Below are 15000 nucleotides of genomic sequence, written 5' to 3' on the forward strand. Positions count from 1 at the left end.
TAAAACAAAAGAAAAAGCCGAGTCGGATTTATTTATTTGATACTTGTACTGTTTAATCAAGACATTAAAAAATTAAGATATCGAAAAAAAAAAGTTTAAATTGTACGTATCTGTTATGGAATGCAATTCTCAAAAAAAAATCCGCTTAATTTCAAGTAGTTTTTTTTTCAACGAAAAAACAATTTGTTATGATACCGAGCAAAAGGTTCGATTTTTAGGAAGAAAAGCTAGTATTGAAGATTGGATGGGGAGGGGGTGTCGGCGCTTTAACTTGAGTTATCTCCCCGTGGCGTGTTAAAAATTTCCAAGATGTCTACCTTCAACGTGCTGTCATAAAAACGTGTTTATCCAATGTAAAAAGAAAAAGAAAAAGAAAAAACTACTCGATCAAATTAAGTGATTTTTTTTCGGAGATCTTCAATCCAAAACGGATACGTACAATATAACCTTTTTTCGATATTTTCATTCTTTAATGTCTTCGTTAAACTGTACAAGTACCTTTTTTGTATAACAGGTTTCCAATAATAAAAATATATTCATATAATAGAATATATGACTCTTGAGATAATAAATTTTTGTTTGTTTGTTCTTTTGCGACGGTACCAGACAGCGTGTGGGTCCGAGAGAAGTCTGAACTGTAACGAACACTGTTCAAACGTAACGAAGACGTTACAGAGAATTCCTTATTACGGCACTGACTTAATCGAATAACAACTTTAGACCAGCACAATGTGCAGTGGGTGCACACATGCATTTTCGTATGAATGTTGCTTAGAGAAAGGAAAAAGAAGTATTTGTTTTTTTTTATTGAGTTGCGATGTGTAAACGAGATTTAGTCGTCTGTGAGCAGAAGCACAGTTTCTTTTTTTTTTTTTTTTCGTGTGGGTTGGGAGAAAGACATTTTCTAGAATCAAAACTACATAAGGACTTAGATCAAAATTAGCTTAAGGATTCTAGACATAAAATTTAGTATCATAACATTTTGGATTTTAAATTTTGTACGGCAGGCATAAAAGTGGTGCAAAACTGTTCTTTGTTCCGGGAATTAATTTTTCTATTTATTTTACCAACTAATCATGATACTTGATCGATTTTTCTTTCTTTGGTAATAAATGTTTACTACCCAGTTATGTTATGCAGAAACAATCAACTAACTTCTAAGACAATTACAAAATTATCGGTTTAAAAAAAACAGGCTAAAAGGCGAGAAGTTATAAAAAAAATTTCTTTAAAAAAAATAAAAAATAAAAAATAATGATGATAATAATAATAATAATAATAATAATAATAATAATAATAATAATAATAATAATAATAATAATAATAATAATAAACCACGGTGAAAAACAGAAATGACGACAAAGGGAGATAATTCGTTGATTGCAGTGTAATTTAATTAATTTCGGAATTAAACAAAAAGAAATCTGATTTTTTTAAAAAGAATCGACGCCTGCCACTTAAAAGGAGAATGATCGCAACTGGTCCATCCTCTTCGAAAATGTTTTTTTTGTTTGTTTGTTTGTTTGTTTATTTTATTATTTAAATTATTTTTTTAGAAGTAAAACGATTTTCATTGGAAAACAATGTCTGAAAAGTTAAATTTTACGCCAGTTTAAGTTCTCAGAAATCAAGGGGCTCTCTTCTGGTGTTAACACTTGAATTTTATGTGAGCTACACCCATATTCGAGTGTTCAATTAAGATGTTCTTCCGCGGTATAATCACGTTGACACACTGGTTCTCGCGAGATCACGGAAGTTAAGCAACGTTGAGACTGGTCAGTACCAGATGGGTGACCAATTTAGGAATTCCAGGCGCTGTATGTAGGATGACGTCGACACCTCCCTGCAAGAGTTACAAAAATATAATGTCGTCATCTTCCCTAACGGGAATATACATGCGACTGGAGAGCGCTTGTGAATTTCATACTCCTGTGGAACTTCCTTCTTTGGAGGAAGCCGGTTAAACTTGCATAGGATTAGTGCTGTTTCCATTTTTTCCATGTTCCTCCACCTTTCAAATGTGGAGTTAATAAAGAAGTGAAGAACACCAATATTCTTCTCCCTAATTGATAATTTAATTATGTTATCCATATATATAAAGGGCAAAATGTGTGTGTGTGTGTGTGTGTGTGTGTGTGTGTGTGTGTGTGTGTGTGTGTGTGTGTGTGTGTGTGTGTGTTGCAAAAACTTTTGACAGAGGTGACGGATCCTGACTATTTTGGTATCATTTTAAAGCTCAGTCCTTCGGACAACAAATATCGAAAAATTGGCCAAAAGCATTTATTCCTTCACCCTTCCTCCTTTCGATTGACTACGTTTAATTTAAACGCTCTCCACTTCCACTTGCGCGATGGAGACATCGACTAAGACGTTACGCTTTTTTTCACCTTTTTTTCCTCCTTCGCATTATGGGTTCAAGCCTGCCTGGCTACTAACACTTTTTTTTTTGTTACCCTTAACCTCCACACACCTGGGCAACGTTGGGGACCCCCGCTAATCTATATATAAAACTCAGTGTCTGTGTGTATGTTTGTGCGTGCCTTATAGGAAAGTGGTTAGAGAATCTACATAAAATCTAAATGTGTATTTCTATGTAAAATTAATCAATGGGAAGACAATGGAAGTGTTCACGGATGTCTAAGTGCACATATAAGAAGGCTATGGAGCAGATTTTGTCAGGAAGTGAGAGTCTTTCAGCCATGATTTGAAAAGAAAAACACTGTGATTTCAATGTATTCTTTCCACTCGGCATTGCCTTTCAAAATTATTTAACGTTTCTTACTCTTAAGCTTCTCTTTGGATTATGGAGAGGAGAGGACCAAATGCTCAGGAAGAGTGGGTTTAATAGTGCTCCATACGCATCCCTAATTTTACTTGGGTGATTTCAGCAGCGCTCTAAATATAAGATTACAGGATTAGATTTGGTAAGTGGTATAAAGTCATCCCAAAGTGCTCAATATCCTAGATACAGTAGGTGTGTTTAAACGCAGTATTATCCATGAGAAAGAAGTTCTCTATGTTTTGTTTAATCGGTGTTGCTGAAACGCCATACTATTAATAATACAGCATTTTTTTTTACAAAGGGATTACCACATTTCAAGGCCTGGAGCCCACTCGAGGATAAGGATTATTGTAGTCATTGGGACAGTAGCATAGTAATTTTTTGTGGTGGAAATTTAGTATTATTAGGTTATTTATTAGGTTGTCCGGAAAATAATGGCCAATTTTAGAGAAAAAAGGATTTATTAATCAAATGGATGACACTAGACATTTAAATTAGTCAAAGTATGATCCTTGAACAGCCATGCATTTTTGCCATCTATCAACTAGATCATTTATGCCTCGTTGATAAAAATTCTTTGGCTTAGATGCTAAGAAATCTTTGAAAAAAGATTCAACCTCTGCATTAGATCTGAAAGTTTTGTTGCTTAAAAAAGCGGCTAAATGCTTGAAAAAATGGTAGTCCGTGGGAGAAAGATCTGGAGAATAAGGAGGATGCTGTAAAGTTTCGTATCCCAAGTCTGTGAATTTCTGCAGTGTCATTCTCGCAACATGACGCCGCGCATGATTGGACCACACATATTCACTAATGCAGGTCTCAATTTTTGTAAATAATGATGCATTTCTTCGAGTTGATTGCAGTAAACCTCTGCCGTGATGCTCTGATTAGCATCCAGAAAGCGGTAATGAATAACACCAATTTCACACCACCAAACAGTCAGCATAATCTTCTGTTGGTGAAACTTTGGCTTTCGAAAATGTTTGGGTGGTTCATCACAATCAAGCCATTGACCTGATCGTTTCCGATTATCAGAAAGGATCCACTTTTCGCCACAATTAATGTTTCGCAAAAAGAGCATCGGGCACACTTCAAAACATCGAGCTTGTTGATTTTCATTGAGCTCATGTGGGACCCATTTGTCGAGCTTTTTCACCTTGCCAATTTGCTTCAGATGGTTCGACACTGTTGAACTGCTGACACCAAGTTCCCGAGACATTTCCCTGGCACTTTGCCGTGGGTTTTGCCCAACAATGGCTCTTAAATTTTCATTGTCAAGATTAGATGGCCGTCCTCTGCCTTCTTCATCTTTAAGGTTCTCATCACCACTACGAAATTTCTGAAACCACCTTCGTACTGTTCTATCACTTGTGATGCTTTCTACCCATGCCCTATTGATATTTGCAGTTGTTTGAGAAGCATTGTTACCAAGCTTCAACTCATGCAGGAAGAGTAATCGTAAGTCTTCTTTTCTCATATTCCAAATTATGGGCTCATTCACTCATAAAACGTTTTCTGAAATAAAAAAGTAAGAAATTATTAAAGAGCACATATCAATCAATAATCATGTTGATGTTTACCTGAAATATAATAAAAATCCTATGATAAAATCCAATTTCAGAACAGACTTCATGAAATGGCCATTATTTTCCGGACAACCTAATACAAAGATGGTTCATTAAAAACTTATTTATGTTGGACTTGAAGATGACAATATTGTTGTCAGCTGGTAAGCAAACCAGCGGAACAAAGTTCCACAGGTGGGCAGTTCTAGGAAAGAAGTTTTGTTTATGAAATCTATGTTTAGGTTTAGACACCGATAGAAAGTGGAGCAATTTATTGATAGTGAGTTTGGCTAGACAAGTGTTTTTTGTGGAAGATTGGTGAGGGAGAGACCATAGGTTGGAGCTCAGTCGAACAAAGTGCTCAATATCATAAATAGAGCAGATATGTTTACTCGGCATTGCCTGTGAGTCATCATTATCTTAGAGTAATCCTACACAGAGCAAGAGTTTTTAAACGCTAAGTTGCCCAGGAAAGATATTTCCACTGTATTTTGCTATACTATTGTATACCAGAAAACATATTCGGCACTGCTCAGGAGTCAGTGTTCAATATCGTTGATAGAGCAGGTGTTTGCAATAATATAGTATTCCTTTTTCAATGTAGTATATGTTTAGTGTAGAAGGGGTAAACTAAAATAAATATGAGTTTCATTATATTATTAAGGAAGAGATAAGTTGCTCAGGAATAAATCCAAACTAATATAGATTGCATGATATTTTAAAGAGAGAGAAATGGGCTGGGACGAAGTTAAAGAGGGATGGGTAGAGCGATCTGAAAAAAAAACAAGAAGGGGGAGAGAGTGAAAATAAATATATATAAATATAAAAGTGTTATACTTTTTAACCTCTTCTATTTTGTTTTTTATGGTCCTAGGCAACGCTGGGTAGCCCTGCTAGGAAAAGATTTCATTTGGTCTGGTCGAGTAACCAGCTTAGTGCTGTTACGTGAGTAACATCCCTAGAAGGTATACCATTCCTCATATTAGCCAGTATATAGCCATGTCAATGGGATCTTATTTGGGTTGGAAATGTTATTTTTATTTTTATAATATTTAGTTAGGGTTTACTTGTATAGTGATGTATCCTTATGTCAGGTTGCCCTGACAAACCTAGGTACAGAGAGATTGAAGATACTCGAGGGTGGTGCTGCACGCGCGCACGTGTGTGTGTGTGTGTGTGTGTGTGTGTGTGTGTGTGTGTGTGTGTGTGTGTGTGTGTGTGTGTGTGTGTGTGTGTGTGTGTTAATAATACAACTAAAGCGATCGGCGTAATTACATAAGAGTGGCACACCTCTCTTTCATAAAACTTCTAAAGGGGTAATTTTAGTTTATCAGTGTAGAGGCGAAGATCAAAAATGGTGGCCAAAGTCGAAAATGATGGCTTAAGTCCAAAATGGTGGCCAAACACAATTAATTAAATGATTTTCTTGAAATAGAAAGTCAATTTCTAATAAAAACAATGGAAACTCAAAGAATAAAAAAAATAAATAAAAACTTAATCGGGTTATGTAATCAAAATGAGCACAAAATCGATTGAACACAAAATTCTCAAATTATATAGAAGACACAAGACAAACAAGTGCTTTAAAACTTGTGAGAATTTTTTTTATCCTCAAAGAAAATTTCAATTCTTGCACAGAGCAGAAGAACTTCTTTCCTTCCCCCATAGTGCTCCAGCCATAGTGGTGTATATATATATATATATATATATATATATATATATATATATATATATATATATATTAATGAAAACAAAGCGGTGTAGTGTTTACCTGATATACGCAATGGTAAACTTCAAACTAATATAAATAACAGTATTTATATATAGAAAATATAATCCCATCCGAATTAAAAAAAGCTCAATACGCAATAGAGAGTAGAGCTTATTATAAAGAAAAGAAAATTAAAAGTTGAATCAATCAAAATTTATTATTCGACTGAATACTCCAAAAAACAATTTACAAAGTCCTTATTCCGCAAAGTCTGTCCCTAGTTAAATGGGACCTAATAGTAAAAAAAGAGAATTCCAATATGAGAACCTTCATCCTCGGCTTAATTAGAAAAAGACTTCTTTTTGTACTACTGCACTGCCCGGAAAAAAAAAAAAAAAAAAAATTTTCATTATTTCAGCTGTTTTGAAAACTTTCCGATCGGATTATATGCATCGTCATGCAGGACTTTATTTTGGAATACATTCTATCTAAAGAACTATTTTGCATTTTGGATCAACTTGAGAGGAGTTTTATGCAAGCTGAAATATTATGCGTGGTTTGTTTTTATATTTAGTTTTTTTACATATCCAACATTTTTTCACTTTTTTTTATTTGGCAATTACAATAAATTTTTATTTGGTAACTACAATAAATTGCGGTTTCACTTAATGCCTTAACTAGCAAATTCTAGCATTGCTACAAATATAATTTGCTGATTTCTTTATGTCCTCTGATAAGAATAATAATAAGAATAGAATTCTTTGAAACTCCGCGGAATAAGGACTTTGTAAATTGTTTTTTGGAGTATTCAGTCGAACAATAAATTTTTATTGTAAAGTTCAACTTACAGTTTTAATTTTCTTTCTCATATATATATATATATATATATATATATATATATATATATATATATATATATATATAAAACACTCCATGAACCGTCCGGCCGCACTTACTTGGATCTTGTCCATCAAAAACATTGTTGCCATGGAAACCAGCTTGTATTTAATAAAACTGGCGAGAGGGGGCACCCGGCTTTGCCCAGGCGTAAAATACGCTTAATATGATATTTTAATTCGTCCAGATTTCGTATATATTATTAGAGAGTCGGGATTTTAAAAATAAAAAGTATTTGGGTGCCATTAGCTAGAATCCAAACCGATGGCAAAACTGTAGCATTCAAAGCTCGTGACGTTACCACTGTACCAATGTGACACGCATATGAATTGATTAGAAATAAACTAAGATGAATGTACAAAATGTATAACGATTTTGTTAAACTTTGACCCAATTTTGACCCCTTAAAAACTATTTTAACCGGCTACATAACCCATAACAGAACGGTCCGTAAAAATCCAATCTTTGAGACCCCCTTAGTACTGCTCTGCGACTTTTAGTTTTAGAGTAGGTACAGTTTGGAAATAGGAAGACAGGCAGACATATAGCCTTTTATATATTAGATTAACACTCCTTTCCACAGTCCAACAATATTGAATGCAAATAAACTTCAGTCTTTGTTTAATTTGTAGACATCGTAGTCTCAATCATGAAACTATGTTTTGTTATGTTTTGGTTTCGGTTTCGATTCTAGGTGATGGCACTCAAATAATTTATTTTTACTTTTGAAATCATGACTATATAGTGGGTATAATATAATATGAAATAATTGATTCTATAATAATGAATATAAAATCTGCGTAAATTAAAATATCATATTTAAGCGTATTTTACAACCGGACAACGCCGGTGCCCCTGCTACTATATATATATATATATATATATATATATATATATATATATATATATATATATATATATATTCCAGGTTAATATTTTTCACTAATGAATTTTTAACGAAGTTCATACAAGAGTTCTTAATACCGAAGTAGGGCAAGAGATATTTTTATTTATTTTACATAAGCATTAATATGTCGCCACACATTCATGAGCATGTTTTGGTCTGTCGCTTACAAGTCACTAGAGACCTCTTCAGGCGATGTTGTCTACATAAAAGTTTTGTATAAGCAATCTTGCCTAAAAAAAAGTCTCTAGCTACTTGTAACTGATAGACCGAAACATTTTCATGACCGATTTATAAGTGCTTATGTAAAACATAAAATATGTGTATATATATATATATATATACTTGTTTATTGTTATATAAACATGCTCACATCCCGCTGCTACAAATAGCCACTTGTTTCAATCAAACAACAGATATCATCAGGCAGCGACTTGACTATTCAAAAGTTCAATGAATAATGGATTTTTATTTTAGGTAGGAACTCTTTAGAAGTTGGAGTTAAAAAAACTTAAAACACAGGACTTTAATTAAATAAAAAAGTAAAAAGGGAGAGGCAATTTAAATAAAGTTAAAAAATTACAATGGGGAGAGAGTGATTGAGAAGAGAAAAAAGGAATAGAGACAGAAATAGAGAAAGAAAATATAGAGAAAACAAAATAGAGAGAAAAAGAAGAGAGAAAAAAAAATTCTTTACTTCTCCTATCTTATATACCTGTGTGTCTATGTGTATATGTATGTGTCTATGTATTTATTTTATGACCGTGTGTACTTAGATCTATATATTTCTATATTATTTGGTATACCCTCCCATGTTTATTCAATCCATTTGTATGTTTCTATGTGTGTATGTATCTATCTGTACCCTTGCCAAATTATTTGTATTCTTATGTATTTCTATATATATAATTTATGTAAATTATACATATTTATGTGTGTGTATATATGTGTGTGTGCGTTGTTGTTTATTAGTATATGATTGTGTGCATATATTTGTGTATTTTTTGTATGTATGTGTATACATAAGATTATATATATATATATATATATATATATATATATATATATATATGTGTGTGTATGTATATATATGTATATATATATATGTATATATGTGCTTATTAGTATGTCGGTTGGTTCTCTGTGAGTATATACATATGTATCTTATTTTTAATTTGGGTACTATCTACCTGTGCGTCGCTATTTTTGAGTATTTCGTTGATTTAATTACTTCTTTTGCCTGAATATATTTATAGGTAAGTGTACTTGTATCTGTGTTATTAGTAATCTGGTATTGAATGTATTATTTTGTGATTTAATATGACTTTATATCGATACTTAAATAGCTTAAACTTCCAACTTAATAGTATAGTTACACCTTTACTTATGTGCATGTATATGTATATATATATATATATATATATATATATATATATATATATATGTGTGTGTGTGTATGTGTGTGTATATTTGGGTATATATATGTGTGTGTGTGTATATATATATATATTTGTATTGTATTCTTTTTTTATATACATAAATATTAGTAGTTTTTTATTTATAATTATTGGACCTATTTAATTTATTTAATCCCCTCTTATGGCTAAATATGTTATATTAAAAAGATAATAAATATTAATTTTATTCTGTTATTATTATTATTATTATTATTATTATTATTATTATTATTATTATTATTATTATCACTATTATGTTTATTGTTATTAATAATAATTTTAATATTGTTTTATCATTATTTTCTTCTTTTATTCATATATTTATCTAATAAAAACGCGAAAACTTTAAACCTATATCATTTAGCATAAAGGGCCTAATTAATGGTAGACGTATGTTTGAATTGCGTTGATTTTACTTGTGGACGTATGTAAGAGGATAAATATGCTAGCCGAATACATTCACTGCCTTTTTTGACACGTTCATTTCTGACGCTTGGATTGTATCTTCTGTTTGTATTTGTAATAATATGTTTCATTACTGAATTGTATAATTGTTCATAAATTGGTTGACACGCAGATTTTTTTCTTTTTCTTTTTCTTTTTCTTTTTCTTTTTCTATACACTGTCAAATTCTTACTTTCTCTCTTTCCCTATTTAACTAGATCTCATTATTCTTTCCTTTTCCTTCTAGTTCTTATTCTCTTTATTATAACCATTTATTTCTTTTTTCGTTTCTTCTCCATATCATATATATATATGTATATGTATGTGTGTATATATGTATATGTATATATATATATATATATATATATGTATATATATATATATATATGTATGTATGTATGTGTGTATATATGTATATATTTTTTTTTCTCTCTTCTTTTTCTCTCTATTTTGTTTTCTCTATATTTTCTTTCTCTATTTCTGTCTCTATTCCTTTTTTCTCTTCTCAATCACTCTCTCCCCATTGTAATTTTTTAACTTTATTTAAATTGCCTCTCCCTTTTTACTTTTTTATTTAATTAAAGTCCTGTGTTTTAAGTTTTTTTAACTCCAACTTCTAAAGAGTTCCTACCTAAAATAAAAATCCATTATTCATTGAACTTTTGAATAGTCAAGTCGCTGCCTGATGATATCTGTTGTTTGATTGAAACAAGTGGCTATTTGTAGCAGCGGGATGTGAGCATGTTTATATAACAATAAACAAGTATTATCAGCTCTTTTTATTGAGCACTATTTAACAACCTCGTTGAATTCATTAGTCCATTACTTTTGAATATAAAAAAAACCCGAGTATATATATATATATATATATATATATATATATATATATATATATATGGTAAAAATGGTAATTAGTAAAAACCTGAAGCAAATATATATTTTTTATTACCGTTTTATCTGCTTAGTTACACGTGTTTCGATTACCGAATCATATCAGCGATCCAGTAACTTCAGACTTTATAGAAATGGTTATTATGATTTGAAAGACGGTATTAGAAAAAACACCAAAAAAAAAAAAAGAGGGGAGGAATTTTCAATTCTAATTCGACAATAGTTAAGTTTTAAGATTTAATAAACATTGGAAGGTGGTAAAGGGCGAGGGGAGTTTAAAATATTCAACCAGACATGGAAAGGAATAGAAGAAGAGAGAGAGAGAGTGTGTGTGTGTGGAAAAAAGTGTAAGATGGGTAAAACTTTGAAGGTGGAGGAACTAAAAGGAGAAGGAGAAAGACAAGCAGTTAAGGATATGGTGCTAACTTGTAGACTATCGCGGTTAGTTGTTGGATACATGTCATACACACACACACACACACACATACATATATATATATATATATATATATATATATATATATATATATATATATATATATATATATATATACACACTAGCAAAAGTATCCGTCGTTCACTGGGTTCAAAAACAGCCTGCAGAAAATGGATTCTGATTTATGAAAGTATGATAGGTTATGAAAAGGAAGGGTTGTAAAAAGATAGCTTCAAATTTGGAAGTATCAAAACCAAAGCAAAATATGATGAAAGTAAAAATAAAATAGATAAACCCCATAATTTATTATAACATACCTGTTCACACTGAAACACTTATCACAATATTTTGTGAATCTATATTAAAACAACCTTGTTAAACTTTGTGACATATTTCCATTCTATGGAGGTCAGGTGCGAACGAACACCCCATAATTTTATTATACCATATTTCTTCAAACTGAAACATAATTATCAAAGTATACTTACGCAGATAGATATGAAAAGTCTTTATTAAAGTTTGTGCCTATTTCCATTCTATGGAAGCCAGGCGCGAACGCAGATCCCACAATTTTATTATACCATCCTACTTAAGTTAAAACATACTTATCAAAGTATTATTATGTACATCTATATCAAAAACACTTGTAAACGTTTTGTTTTTTTATTTTTTTAATTTTTTATTTCCATACTTTGTGGACCAGGCGCGTACGCAGACCCAACAATTTTAATGAATCATCATTATGCCAGATCAAACATACCCATTCCTGTGTATCGATACATCTTCTATCATTATATGTGATCAGTTTTCTATAATAGTTAACCATATAGGAGCCTATTCGTGACCAGACACACACACAGACGTTCAGCTTTATATTATACTAGCGAGGGGTACCCGGCGTTGCCCGTGGGTTTGGATGTGGGGGGGGGTAAAAAAAAAGTAAGTATGGGGATCGAACCCGAACCGTTGAGGCAAAGTTGTAAATTAAAGTGTGAAAAAAAAAAAAAAAAAACGTGCGACGTTAACCATTGCCCCACCGCGAGATGCTAACTGAAACACGTTTGAATTTATTTAATTTTTTTTTTTTTTTTACAAGGGTGTCACCACTTATCAAGGCCCAGAAGCAACTCGAGGATAAGGGTTAATAGGTATACATTAGTCATTGTGATTTTAGCATAGTAAACAGTGGGAATTTTGAAACTTGGATTACTTAGGGGGACGATTCAATTAGAACTTGTTCACATTGGACTTTTTCTTTTTTTTTTTTCATAGGTATCAACTCATTATCAAGGTCAAGAGGCCACTCAAGGATAAGGGTTAAAGAGTGTACAGTAGAAATTGGACAATATAATAATAATTAGTAATGAAAATTTGTTAAATTTGATAACTTATATGGAACGGCTCATCAAGAACTTATTTACGTTAGACTTGAACACAACCATATTGTAGTCAGCCGGAAAGCAGGAAAACGGAAGACAATTCCACAGGCGTGCAGTTCTAATAAAAAAGCTTTGTTCATGGAATCTACGTTTAGGTTTAGGCACAGATAAAGAGTGGGGGGAATTATTGATAGTGTTTACAGCTAGACGAGTGTTTCTTGTGAAAGTTTGGCGAGGGGGGACCATAGATTGAAGCTCAGTCGAACACTTTCCATGAAAATAACGATACATCAGAGACAAACTCGCAACATCTCTTCTGTGAGATAGAGGTTGCAAGGAAGAGAAAAGGACATCTCCTACGAGGCTACGAAGTCTATTTTGAACTCTATCAAGGCAGGACAAGTCCTTTCTAGCAGCTCCTGCCCAGATGTGGCAACAGTATTCCATCCTTGGACGTACCTGGCTCTTATATAAATAGAGAATTGCATCAGCAGTGAGATATCTACTGGATCGATAGAAAGATCCCACTATTTTCCAGTGGCCTTGGCAACAGATTTGATGTACGTGTTCCATTTAAGATCAGGAGTAATGGTCAAGCCCAGAAGCTTGTCAAAACTTGAGGCCTCCTGAAGACGAGAGCCATTCATTTCAATTGATGCCAGATGGGGATCAGAATGTTTATGATGTAAAGAGAGAAGCTTGGTTTTAGATGCATTAAAAGTAACCAGCCACTTTTTTCCCCATTGTACTACATGCTCAAGATCAGAGGAGAGAGAATTGGAGAGAACTTGGTCGTGTACTGTCTTAGATGTGCTACCATAAATGGTAGTGTCGTCAGCATAAATGTCTACAAATGATGTAAGGATGTGATTTGGAAGATCATTAATGTAGATCAGGAAAAGGGTTGGGCCCAGGATGGACCCCTGAGGGACACCGGCATTAATACCGTGGGCTTCTGATTTTTGCCCCTCAACTACTACTCTTATGAACCTATCAGAAAGAAATGATTTAATAATTGAGAAGACATTTCCAGCTATACCATAGCCAGAGATCTTATGAAGTAAACCTTTATGCCATACCCTATCAAAGGCCTTAGATATGTCAAGAGCAATTGCCCTAGAAAGGTTGCCTCCGTCGAGAGATTTGCTAATCCTATGAGATATAACTGTAAGCACATCTGCTGTAGATCTAGCAGAACGGAAACCATATTGAGTGTTACTAAGAAGGTTATTTTTGTTGAGATGGTTGATTACTTCTGTATTTAACACAGATTCCAGCAACTTACTCATGACGCACAGGAGACTTATTGGCCTGTACTGAGAGGGGGATGAGCGATCACCTGAATTCTTAAATACAGGGCATACAGATGAAATTTTCCAGGGAGATGGGAAACTATTCTCCTTAAGACAACGTTTAAATGGTTTTGTAAGTATGGGCGCTAGTTCAGGTTGAAGTTTTTTTAGTACTATAATTGGAATACCGTCCGGGCCAGTTGCTTTACTGGAATCAAGGTTTTTGATTAGCTTGGCAACATCACGTACAGATATACGTATATCACATAGTGTGTTTTCAGATACAGGAGGAAATATTGGGGGTTGGCGGCCTTGATCGCAAAAGGTAGAATTAGCTGCAAAGTTCTTGACAAAGAGTTTGGCTTTGTCTGATTCTGACGAGATTACCTCAGGTCCATTGATGATAGTTGGAATAGAGCGCACACTTCTGTTCAGAATTCTGTTTGCTATTTGCCAAAACTGGTGGGAACCAAGCCGCTGCTCAGGTACTTTGGACTTAACAGATTGAGCATACAACCATCTTGCGCTCTTTATTACTTTCTTACAATGGTATCTGGCAGTCCTGAAAGCGGCTTTAGTTTCCATACATATATTACGTTGGAAACAGTGGAAAAAGTGATTTCTGTGCGCAATGGCAGCAGCACATTCAGGAGAGAACCATGGCTGGCTGTTAGGTTTTTGCTGAAACTTTTTCGAGGGTATGAAACGATCAATACCTACAATTAACCATTCTGTCAGGTCTAATACTATAGAGGACACATCCTTTTTAAATATGGAATGCAGAGGTAGATCAGTTATAAATGTACGGAAGCTATCCCAGTCAGCCTTAGTGTATCGATATACTGTACGATGGAGAGGTACGTCAGGGGACTTATTACATTTCATTTTTATCTTAATTGATACAACAGAGTGGTCGGAAGATCCAAGAGGCGACAGAACAGAAACTGAACATAGTTCAGGGCAAGTTGTGAGAAAAAGGTCTAGTAGGCTCGCATACTGGCCGTCATTGTCGGGCACACGGGTGGGTTCCTGAACAATCTGAGTGAGGTCATAGGCAATGGAGAAATCATGACAGAACCTCCCCTCATCATCGGTCTTGTTTGAGTGGGTCAACCATTCGACGTTGTGAACATTGAAATCTCCATATACGTGAATGTTAGCTGAAGGATAAGCAGATAGGACTTGGTCAATTTTCTCAGATATGCTTTTAAATATAGTAACTCCGCTGTTGTGGGGGCGATAGAG

General features: G+C 33.4%; 1 protein-coding gene across 3 annotated transcripts in view; it reads left to right on the top strand.

The window, feature by feature from the left end:
* Positions 1-15000, top strand: part of LOC145252734 (uncharacterized) — a 676168-nt gene that overhangs the window by 134075 nt on the left and 527093 nt on the right. The window lies entirely within an intron of this gene.

This window comes from Euprymna scolopes, chromosome 29, assembly GCF_053919585.1.
Source record: "Euprymna scolopes isolate OS-2025 chromosome 29, ASM5391958v1, whole genome shotgun sequence".
In the NCBI taxonomy this organism is placed as follows: Eukaryota; Metazoa; Mollusca; class Cephalopoda; order Sepiida; family Sepiolidae; genus Euprymna; species Euprymna scolopes.